This window comes from Macrobrachium nipponense, chromosome 10, assembly GCF_015104395.2.
Source record: "Macrobrachium nipponense isolate FS-2020 chromosome 10, ASM1510439v2, whole genome shotgun sequence".
NCBI classification, from domain to species: domain Eukaryota; kingdom Metazoa; phylum Arthropoda; class Malacostraca; order Decapoda; family Palaemonidae; genus Macrobrachium; species Macrobrachium nipponense.
In genome coordinates this window covers 91882168-91894292 of record NC_087204.1, presented here as the reverse complement: position 1 = coordinate 91894292, position 12125 = coordinate 91882168, and the positions used below count along the sequence as shown (strand labels likewise).

Genomic DNA, 12125 nt, shown 5'->3' with positions numbered 1-12125 from the left:
TAGGAATGAATTTAACACCATATAATTTCTTTACCATCTCATATAGGCTTATCAGAGACTTGCATGACAAAATCACTCCCATTTGAAATTTATACATGCAATTAAACCGTGAGTTTGCCACCTTCATGGTTCTCATGGCGTCCATCATTTCATGCAAAACATTTTTGTCTGCTTGTATCCAAGCATCTCTTAAAAATTCATCCCTCGGAAACCGAAAAAACGAATGTCCTGATTGAACTTTATCTTTTTCACTTTCGTATTATAACAACCATAAACTGCGCAATTGTTTGGCATGGTTACTTAGCTTTTCTACGATTGTGATTAAACAAGAAACCTATATTTACAGAGACTTTTACCTCAAGACTGCGTGTTAGTGAATGAAACATTGTACTGGACTGTTAGCATTTATATGCCGAGATCCTAAGCAGATTGTGGATTAAGGACTATAAAAGATCCCCAGAGACAGGATAAACATAAAGTAGAGTCAGAACCATAAAAGAAATCCTCAGAGACCGGATAAATATAAAATAGAAGCAGAAGACATATTTTGTTTTGATATTTTTGTTCAAATGCGCCCCCGAAGATGTACTTGACTGTGAGTAGCGGGGGCTCACGTGATCTCACTCGCCCAGCCTGACCCAACCATATCTGCGCGTTAGTTGACCCCTCTCTGTATGGATCCTGATATATATATATATATATATATATATATATATATATATATATATATATATATATATATATATATATTATGTATGTATATATAAATATATATAAAGGTTTTTGCCACGAAGGAAAAAATGAAAAGCGAGATAGCCAAGCACTTTCAGTCTAGTACGACCCTTTACTGAGTAAATGGTTGTACTAGACCGAAAGTGCTTGGCTATCTCACTTTTCATTTTTTCCTTCATGGCAAAAACCTTTATTTATACATAGCATCATGTTTTATATGCTTCGTGATCAAGTTATTCATATATATATATATCTTACCCGCCCCCTTTTCATTAAACTACACAAATTAGAAACCCTTACCTGTCGTCAATGGTGCCCTCTGTCTGCAACCATGTCGTTAGGCTATTAAGATCTCGTAAGTATAAAAATATACTATTTATTACCCAAAGCAGTTGAATATAAAATAGAACAAAATGATTAACAAGTCAAAATGACAGAAAACCCAAATCTGCCCATAAAGAAACCAGTAAGTTAACATTCTACCCTCCTGACTTAGAATTCACTCCCAGATCCAAAATGTCAATAAGTTCATTATATTAGTCAGGTTAGAGAATCCCATCTCTAAATTAGCCATGGAATAGGACCCATCTGTAATAAAGATATTAATGGATAAAAGATACACTTCACACATCACTCTTTTCAAAGTATCTAAGTAAAGAAAGTATTTCACACTTCTCTCTCTTTTCAAAGGTAACGGTTTTCTAAGTCTTACAAAATGTATCATACCTTTACAATGGGGCTTTCTCTCCTGACACTCGGCGTGTACCACCTGACCTCTTTGTGCTCACCGAAAAGAATGTGACTTTCGCAAGTGCCTTGGACTATTAGGCCTGTAACATCCGTACAAACAAATGCACATGCTTGATGACAGGGCGAGCAGTCTCTCGGTTAAACTGCTTGCGTACTCAAATTCCTTCGCTCAAGTAAGCTGCCCTTACAGCTCAACTTGTCTCCAAGCAAGACATGATATGTGATTCATTAACATTACACACTTGTAAGATGGCTCGGCCACCTATGCCCTCTGTGCACTCCTGTCGCACACCACATCAGCAACTAATGCACAATGCATCAATTTACCATATGATTTAGGGCCACCTGCGTTGCAGGAGCCCTTGTGCTTCGTCGAATGCACAAAAGTTTAAGAACTCCTAGCGCATAAATGGTGATCAGTATAGCACCTAACATGATCATTAATATTGGTATTGTATAACGCTCGTCGAAGAAGAATTCATCTTTGTCACTATCCTCCTGCGGCGGAACTGTAACAGTCTCCACTGTAGGCGGAATTCGAACCGCCTCATGGTTTCCATGTAAGTGTTTATGAAACACTTTTGTGGACGAGTTGTAGACAGGTCGAGTGCGTAAACCAACTCGAAACAACTCAGCACGCACCATTATTCAGCGTTTGCGACCCTCATGAGTGTATCCAACACCCTCTCGTCGCAAAACTGTAGATTCGATGTTTTCTACTGAAGGAAACGTGGTCGCCACCCCGTTGCCAAGGAAATATCCCGTGACTTCTATGTAAGTGCTACTCGCACCCGCCTCATCGAAGACTGTAGACTCCTGAGTTATCCCAGAACGTATCCTGAGACGGTATATCGAAGACATCTCATCCTTTGCAAAGGCAGTCCATAGAAACGCCATTCGTGTGTAGACTTGACTCGACCTCTGGTACTGTAGAACAAAGTCGTTTCCATCACCATCATCGCGTAGAGTTGGGAATTCTCTAAAGTCATTGTGTGTCCGTATTTAAAAGGTCTACATGGTCATAAAATAACTAAAGTCTTGCTTTACCCCACAAATCCATCATTAATTAATATACTCAATCTACTAGTCAAATATTAAAAATTCCTCGCTATACCAAATATAATCTTTACCCACTGAATCCTCACAAATAATCCCATATCTGACAAACACGCTATCAAAAGAGAACCCATAAAGTCTAACAACAAAAACCCCTTTTATGGTTTATATAACTAACCTCCATAAAATATAATGCCGAACACCCCTTCTATATAACTCACATACCGCGACAAATTATATGTCCTATCTAAAATAGAAATGCTATTTAGAGCTTAACCCCCATTACAACATCTCTCGTAAGAAAAGAAAAAAAAGAAAAAAGGAAAAAAAATAAGATAATAACAACAATAATAAGTGAGCTTTCCCCCATTACACAGCGCACATAAGAGAAAAAGAAACATATATAATTCAATATCTTTCCCAAAACGGAATGTGTACTGTTACGGAATCTGCTACCGCAGCAATCCCATTGACCAGAAACGACCAGAAAAGAATCCCCTTACATGATACATTCCCGTGGAATGCCATAATCAGCATCTACAAGAATAGTGCAAATCCCCGAGTAATTAATTCCAAAGGGAAAAATCCGCTACCGGATTCATTACAGCAACATTAGCAAAAAATCCACCTGTGAACACTTCAGGTGCTTCGAACTGCAGCATAGTCAGACTCGCAACGCCAGAAACTCATGATTCTCAAAAAAATGTTCTATACTGAAACTACATCACCACATTCCACAGAACTATCTCCAGGATATGACCAAGGTGCTCAAAGATTGTCTCAAAGACATGGCTTTCCCAAACGATACTGCCCAATTATATAAAAAATTATCACCTATTTGGGACAAAAAACTACAATAAACTCACAATTCCATAATTTTATACCAACAAAAAAAAAAAGGAAAGTCACCCCCAAGGATTCATGCCATCTCCTTATATATATATATATATATAAATCATCAACATCTTAATAATAACACCACTCCAGTGATAAAGATATTTCCTCCATTTAATTAATAACCCCACACCAAAAAAAATCATCCCCCTTCCAAAAAAAATTGTCATTAAATCTTAACTCCCCACAACATTACCCAAATTATATAAAACCCCAATGTCATCTATTCGGCTCGTGAAACCCCAAAAAATTCAGTCCCAAATATCATACACACAGAAATAATCACATATTTATCATCACGTTTCTCAGCTAAAACAAAAATTTGCCATATTTCAACCACTTCCCACGTAAAATATTATCCCGAAATCTTACGCCAAAACGCCGCAGATTTCCGCATAATAAGAAAAAAAAGCAGTAGAAGGAAATAAAAGAGAGAAAAAAAACCGTGAAAGCATTCTGCCACCAAATTGCGAAAAACAGACAGCAAGAAAAAAAAGGGAAAAAAATGCAACTGCGCGACAATATATTAAACACCACAACCAATTCTTTTCAATTTCGAGATATGTGTTAACCTTGACCGACCTGTTTTTTCCTCTAAGACTACAAATTTGTTTCCAATTTTCTCTTCAATGACTTTAAAATGACCTTCAAACTTTGGGCCTAATTTGTAATTTAATTAATTTCTCATGTTAAGTTTTAAAAATACCTTGTCCCCGACATTGATCTTGGGATCAGATCTTTTACTATTACTCTTCTGTACCATATCTCTGGTTGTGGATTCGAGATTACGGCTGAGACAAGTGTGTCGTCTCTCTCTCGCTGTGGATACCAATGCTTCGATCGTATCCTCCCCATGATGAGGCATAGTTAGCAAATCAAATGTGCCTCGTATTGGACAACTTATCAAAGCTTCAAATGGGGACATTTTAATTGAATCACTAACCATAGTGTTAATACTATGTCTAACAACATTAACATATCTGTCCCAATTCTTATCATTACCACCTACAGTTTTCCTGAGAGCCTCGAGCATTTTCCTGTTTGCTCATTCGCACAACCCATTAGCCTCGGGTCTGTATGGAATAATTGTTACTTTCTGTATCCCCATGACTTCAGCTAAACATTCCAAGGTTTTGTTCACAAATTCCCTCCCATTGTCGGTTAATAGAACTTCATGTGAGCCTTATCTGCAAATGATACCATTGAAAAATGCTATGGCTACTTCTTCGACCATTTTATGCTTAAGTGGGAAAATTTCTACTATCCCTGTAAGTTCATCTATTATCAATAACAAGTACTTGTTCGCATATCTAGACTCACAAAAATTCCCCAAGATATCCATATGTATTCTCTGAAAAGGTCTACCCGGTATAGGATACGATCCTAATTTGCATGAAGTTGTCCTTGCAGGCTTGCATGCGTTGCACACCGTACAATTCCTTACGAAATTTTCCACATCTTTCCCCATGTTTTTCCAAATGTATTTAGCACGAACCTCATCATACGTTTTTTTCTATTCCCAAGTGTGGACTACCAAACCTTCAATGAACTATATCCAAAACCACCGGAATTAGGACCTTCGGAATTACGATCTGTGTCGTATCTCTTTTACTTTCACTGGTTCTCAACTTATATTTAATTTTCCTAACCAATAGATTACCTTCTAACTCCAAACCCGAAAAAGGAAACTTATTACCTTTCCTGACTAATTCCCCTCTTAGAAACGCTTTTGCATCTGCTAAAATCTCATCTTCATCTTGCCTTTGCTCTACGAGAGGTATATCCCATCGTATGGCTTCGCTAGTGGCTTGCGCGACTTGGAAACCTTCCGTGTCATGAAAACTCCTGCTGAGAGCATCAGCAACAACGTTAAATTTGCCTTCTATATATTTGAGCTTTGCATCAAAATCTCTGATAGTTAAAAACCATCGAGCTCTTTTTGGCGACAAATTGGGTTTATTAAAAAGATCTAGTAATGGTTTGTGGTCTGTAAGAACTTCTACTTTATTCCCCATCAGTAACATTTTAAAATGAACTAAGCTCAACACTATTGCAAAGGCTTCTTTATCTATGGTGGCCATGGACTTCTCATTGCTGCCCTTTGTCCTGAACTTCCTGCTATAAAGAGCTATAGGATGAAATTTCCCATCAAACTTTTGCATAAGGCTAGCACCTATACCTTCCTGGCTTGCATCAGTCACTAATGTAAAAGGTTCGCTAAAATCTGGAAACTTCAAAACAGGGGGATTCATTAGCGCGTCCTTGAGCTTTTGAAAACTCTCCGCCTGAGGTTCCTTCCATTGAAATTGAACGTCTTCCCGCAACACATCAGTTAGGGGAGCTGCTATATTAGAGAACCCTTTCACAAACCTCCTAAAGAAACCGGCGATACCCAGGAATGACTTAATCTCTTTCTTTGATCTGGGGGTGCGAAAATTCGCTATTGCTTCGACTTTATCGTCATTTACTCTAACCCCTTCCTTAGATATGACGTGGCCTAGATATGTGATCTGCTTTTTCAAGAACGAGCACTTGGCTAGCTTAATTTTCAACCCCACTAATCTAAGCCTCCTAAGTACTTCTGTAAGCACTTCCAGGTGTTGCGCGATCGTGTCCGTTGTGACTAGGATGTCATCCATATACACAAAAACATTTTTACCCAATAACCCATGCAAAACTGTGTTCACCAACCTGGTAAAGGTCATCGGACTGCCAGACAAACTGAAAGGCATTCACGTAAATTCATAGTGTTCCTTGGGCACTGAAAAAGCGGTATATTCCTTGCTACTCTCACTAAGAGCGACCTGTAAGAAACCCTGCGCCAAATCAATTGAGCCATAAATATTATGTCCCCCAATTTCAACAAAAAGATCTGGTATGCACTCGACTGGGTAGCGGTTAGGGCTCGTCTTCTTATTTAAACGTCTAAAATCAACGCATACACTAACAAGGGAAAATTGTAAGGAGACACGCTGGGTCTAATGATTCCTTCTTCTTCCCATCTATTAACCTCTTTCTCTACCTGTTCTCTGATTTTGAAAGGTATGCAATATGCAGGAATATAAATAGGTTTTGTGCCACTCTCCAAATTTACCTTATGCTCTAATGTGTTAGAGCATAAGGTAAATTTGGAGAGTGGCACAAATTTACCTTATGCTCTAATGTGTTAGAGCATAAGGTAAATTTGTGCCACTCTCCAAATTTACCTTATGCTCTAACACATTAGTCAACCCCAATTTATCACCTTGTAAGGCTACCGTATCCCCAAATTCTGCCAAGAGCCCGCTTATCACTTCAACGTGTTCGCTATAATCCGCATTAGCTAAATGTTCTCTAAATATTCGTTTCCTTGATTGCATTTCTGCCTCCGAAAACTCAGGTTTCCCCTCTACGAAGCCACTGAACCACTATCACAACTCCAATCTTGGAAATCCAATATATATGTATTCTTCTGGTATCTCCTAACTGTATCATTACAGTTTAGCAACTCTAACCACATAAACCCATCCTTGGATACACTGTTCACCGATGCCGTGCTAACAACCCATCTAAGCTTTTCGCTATTTTCAATAACACACACATCCGTGGGTTTTCTCATTTCCTTCAATTTAACTTTTACCATAGTCTTCGAACCAGGTAGTAACATAATATCTTCGGATAAAACACCTCTATATTTGTGGTTAGTACCACCCCTTTCCACCGCCCCATACACATTACCACCCCCAGCATTGTTAGTATAAGAAATAACATCAATATTAGTATTACCTCACCACCCAAAGTATCATCACCACCATTGTTATCACTGTGAACTCTGATAGAACCCCCGTAATTATTTCCCATATCAGCAACGTGGGTTTTAATATTACCTTTCTCCATAACACTCGTATCACCGCCATTAATATCACTGAGCACATCTCCTCTTTCAATAACCTCCTTGTCCTCCATTTTATTCACGTCCTCATAAGGCAGAAAAATACCTGGTATCCCGACTGTTATCCCATTAACACCCGCATAGATCGAAATCTTGTGTCTTCTACAAGCAGGATGACCCAGCAAAAGTCTGTTGCCCAACGCAATTCCTTTCATTACCAAAAATGGTTCTGTTAACACTCTGTCACCTAGCGTAAACTGTATTTGAACACAACCCAGGATATTTAATCTATGGGCCTGCACATCACACACCGTCTTCGTTGAGGGTTGCAAAGGGTAACTGGAAAACATGGATTGATACAAATTATAGTCCATTAGATTTATTGATGCCCCCAAGTCTATAAATATCGGGATATCCACATCCCCTACTGTTCCATAGACTATAGGCCTGGGCTCTGAGGCGTCCCACACGAGACCACAATGGCATTTACCAATCACCTGTACCCTTTTTGTTGATCGGGCTTCCAAAAATTTCGCCAATCCCTTTGCCCTCTGGTTTGACCTGCCTGGGAAGTTCTCACATTATAATTACCAGAACTTTGAGGTGTAGGTCTCGCATCTCTCCGTATCTGAGACAGACAAGACTGCCAATAATGATCGTTACTCTTACACATTCCACAATATTTAACCCTACACAATTTCTTTGGATGCCCTGGTTTATTGCAGTTGAAACAGCGCAACTGGGTTGCTTTTGATCGATCGATCTTTTGTTATACTCAACTTTTGCGCACAGATGGGGAGGAGAAAATTCTGTGTCTCTTTGCACTCTACCCCCTCGGGCCTGTCCCATTAAAAATTGTGCTATCTACAGTGGGACATTTCGACGTGTTTTTCAATTTGAATATAAAGTAATTCTTCGTCTGAAGTAGGTTCAATCTTTTCAGCAAAGCTATTCACTTTCGCATCCGGTACATCGTGCAAGAGCAGGGAAAAATAGATCAGTTTATGAATGTTACCCAGAGAGAGATTACCCCCTGTAGCCCATTTAGATGTTTTCAATTTTCCTACCCAATCCACCACTGCGTCAAACAGTTTTGAACTATGTTCTACGAGGCTATTAGTGCCCTTCCGTAGTTTATTAAGACCCCGAAGGTCCCTCACCATATCTCTGTGTTCCTTTGAGCCATACGCTGTTTTAAAAAATACTTGCAAGTCCGTCCAGGTACGACATTTTGTAAATTGGAAACTCCAGCAACGATGGGAGAGGTCTCCTCTATTGAAATCTAGCAAAGCTTTCGCCTCTCTAAATGCCTCTACATCGTCCAATATATTCTTTACCGCTAAATAATTATTAACTCCTTCAATAAAAATTTGGATAGACTGTGATAAAACGCCATTTACAATCCCTCTGAATGGACTCACGCCCGCACTCACGTTTGTTATGTGATGTAGTAGCGTTGTGGTATTCTTAGTATCCGCCATTTTTCCCTGTTTCCGAAAGCTATTTTGTTCTATAAGCTTCCCCGATCTCAATAACATCAATGTATTTATATACACAAAACCCAATCCAGAAAAATTAACACAAATTTTTCCCCAATAATGGATAACAAAAGGCAAACGCGCCCCCACGCCCAGTATATTAATAATAATTCCACGAAAGCAACAATAAAAAAATAAATAGGGAGGGGATAGAAAAAGAAAAAAAAAATGCAAAACGCTTACCAAGCAATCCACCATGGCAACCGTCTCACACACGCCAACTCTCGCTTCTCTCTTAGGGCGTGACTCGCAACAAAAATGCTGCTCAAGTAAATTCACCACAAACAAACAAAAAGAATATAAACAACAACAAAAAGTAAAAAAAAAATATAAAAGATAAAAAGAAAAAGATAAGAAAGAAAACTTGAAAATACACTCACATTTTCATATGACTGGAAACCGAATTCGTATACGCACCGCAAATATGCGTGAACTATTAACTACACTTGCGAAACACTTTAATACGTCGAAAATTAAACTTTTCCCCTTTTTCCACTGTTATTCAAGAATCCCAAGATGGCTGACACTAACTTAGCCCAAGAGACGAACTGCTTCTCCTTGTCCAACCCATTGAATCAGTAAAAAGAGCCCCGAGTTGCCTGTGACATGATTATAACCCCTTTTCCTACCAAAAAAAAACCATCTATGTCTAACTGGTCACAAGTCTCTTTGTTAGCGTACCTACAGCTTATAAAATATATAAAAAGCCTCTTAAACCGCCTGCCACCACACTTACCCCCCCCTCCCCCCACCATTTCATTAAACTACACAAATTAGAAACCCTTACCTGTCGTCAATGGTGCCCTCTGTCTGCAACCATGTCGTTAGGCTATTAAGATCTTGTAAGTATAAAAATATACTATTTATTACCCAAAGCAGTTGAATATAAAATAAAACAAAATGATTAACAAGTCATAATGACAGAAAACCCAAATCTGCCCATAAAGAAACCAGTAAGTTAACATTCTACCCTCCAGACTAAGAATTCACTCCCAGACCCAAAATGTCAATAAGTTCATTATATTAGCCAGGTTAGAGAATCCCATCTCTAAATTAGCCATGGAATAGGACCCATCTGTAATAAAGATAATAATGGATAAAAGATACACTTCACACATCACTCTTTTCAAAGTATCTAAGTAAAGAAAGTATTTCACACTTCTCTCTCTTTTCAAAGGTAACGGTTTTCTAAGTCTTACAAAATGTATCATAACTTTACGATGGGGATTTCTCTCCCGACACTCGGCATGTACCACCTGACCTCTGTGCTCACCGAAAAGAATGTGACTTTCGCAAGTGCCTTGGACTATTAGGCCTGTAACATCCGTACAAACGAATGTACATGCTTGATGACAGGGCGAGCAGTCTCTCGGTTAAACTGCTTGCGTACTCAAATTCCTTCGCTCAAGTAAGCTGTACTTACAGTAGCTCAGCTTGTCTCCAAGCAAGACATGATATGTGATTCATCAACATTACACACTTGTAAGATATATATATATATATATATATATATATATATATATATATATATATATATATAAGGTAAATGGGACATATTATTTTAATGGATACCTTTGGGGTGTGTTTTCAGGTGAGGAATAGCTTATTAAGATTATCTCAAGTAACTGGATAAACCAAAGGGAAGCAAAGAACATACTGTTTACGAGAATCACCGAAACCCTGTAGTTTTTCCTTTAAATCCTTCTCGAACATTCTCGTGAAGGTATAACTTCCTCTGGACCCTTGGTTGGGGTCAAGGGTGTGCTTTTCCTTTGTTGGCTGTAATAGTACAAACTCTATCTCATTTCTAGAACTATCTATTGACCTTCTTAATTTACTAATATGGAACCAGTCAATTCTATGAGATTCTTCACTTCGGTTCACCAAAAGGTTATTAATATTTCATTGGTCAGCTCTAACTCAATATTTACGTTGATTTATTCTGGCATCAAATTCCTAACGTGTCTGACAAAGTAATATGCAGAGGGTTTTACAATGTTGTTACTCTGAGGACGATTCCTTATGACCATATTTCACAGTATTTTAAAACGAAAATATTACATTAACACTGAATAATTCCAACTATAATTTAATGGATTCAAAGCCGACGGAATGAAGAAAATTGTCCTGAGGTAATTTTAGCTTCCTGTCACTTTTATTGTTGTAAGCAGGTTAGGTATACTCAATCGCGATCAATATGCAATGTTGTATATTCACGTAATCTAATACATGATGGGCAGCAATGCACCTTACAATGTTAATGCCACGCCTACTCAAGCGAGACTGCCGCAGAGTGCAGACTCAACTTTGGCTTCCGCCTAACACATTTTGGCGGGAATATAAGTAACTCTTATATGCAACATATGGAAACATCCTACAATTGTAAACTTACTTCACAATTTTATCGTAGGAAGGTTCTAAAATGAGAACTGGACAACACAAGTCGCTAACTATTTTTTTTCAGTGGACTGAACAGGAACTGCATGACGAGAATTACATTTTTATATATCACTGTAATATCAAGAAAAACAATGACCATATGTTAAATTATATTTGTTCATATCTGATATCCGTGTCTAATTACAGCAAACACCCACCTTTTTCTCTAGCACAAATTTTGTTTGTATATACAGATTTATCTTTTAATTTCCATACAACTTGTTCTACCTTTAATTATCTGTAGTTTTCCCTATTTTGGTGATAGAATTCAATCATTCGGTATGACAAAGTTGCCATTAAAAAAACTGTGTAGTTGCAAATTTACAAGGCTCAATAATTATTGTGATAACACGATCTCATGATACCGAGGTAGCTTTATAGGAATATAAATGTTTGATGCACTATAACCAACTTAATACAAAATGCATTTAGAATTAACAAATGTCCATAAAGCACTCCTTTTAACCAATGTTCTTTTTTTTTAAGTACGGCGATGCTTGCAACTGCAAAAAGGTAGTTAAAACAGTGCGACGTTGAAATATATTTCACTCGGATGTCTAATAAGTACCAACTTGCCGTCACTGTGGGTGGCCGATGACATATGAATATGCCTTTCTTTTCTTATTTCACATTTGATATAACCAGTGTAACCTTCCTGTTTTCTAAGAAGCTTTTGTATTATTTGAGTACATCATCTTCAATGGCGATAACTGCTCTGAGGTCAACAAGGGGCAATTTTAGGATTTGAAGTCTTTCAAAAAGAAAATTAACCGTTTTTATTTAAGTAATGCTATGGTGGAAGATCAAGCAGTGAATGTGGAATTTGCAGTGTGATAAAGTGCTCT

General features: G+C 38.0%; 1 pseudogene; it reads right to left on the bottom strand.

Moving 5' to 3' along the window:
* LOC135224045 (uncharacterized) overlaps window positions 1-7377 on the bottom strand; it is a 35062-nt pseudogene extending 27685 nt beyond the window's left edge.
* Between the last annotated feature and the right edge of the window lie 4748 nt (window positions 7378-12125).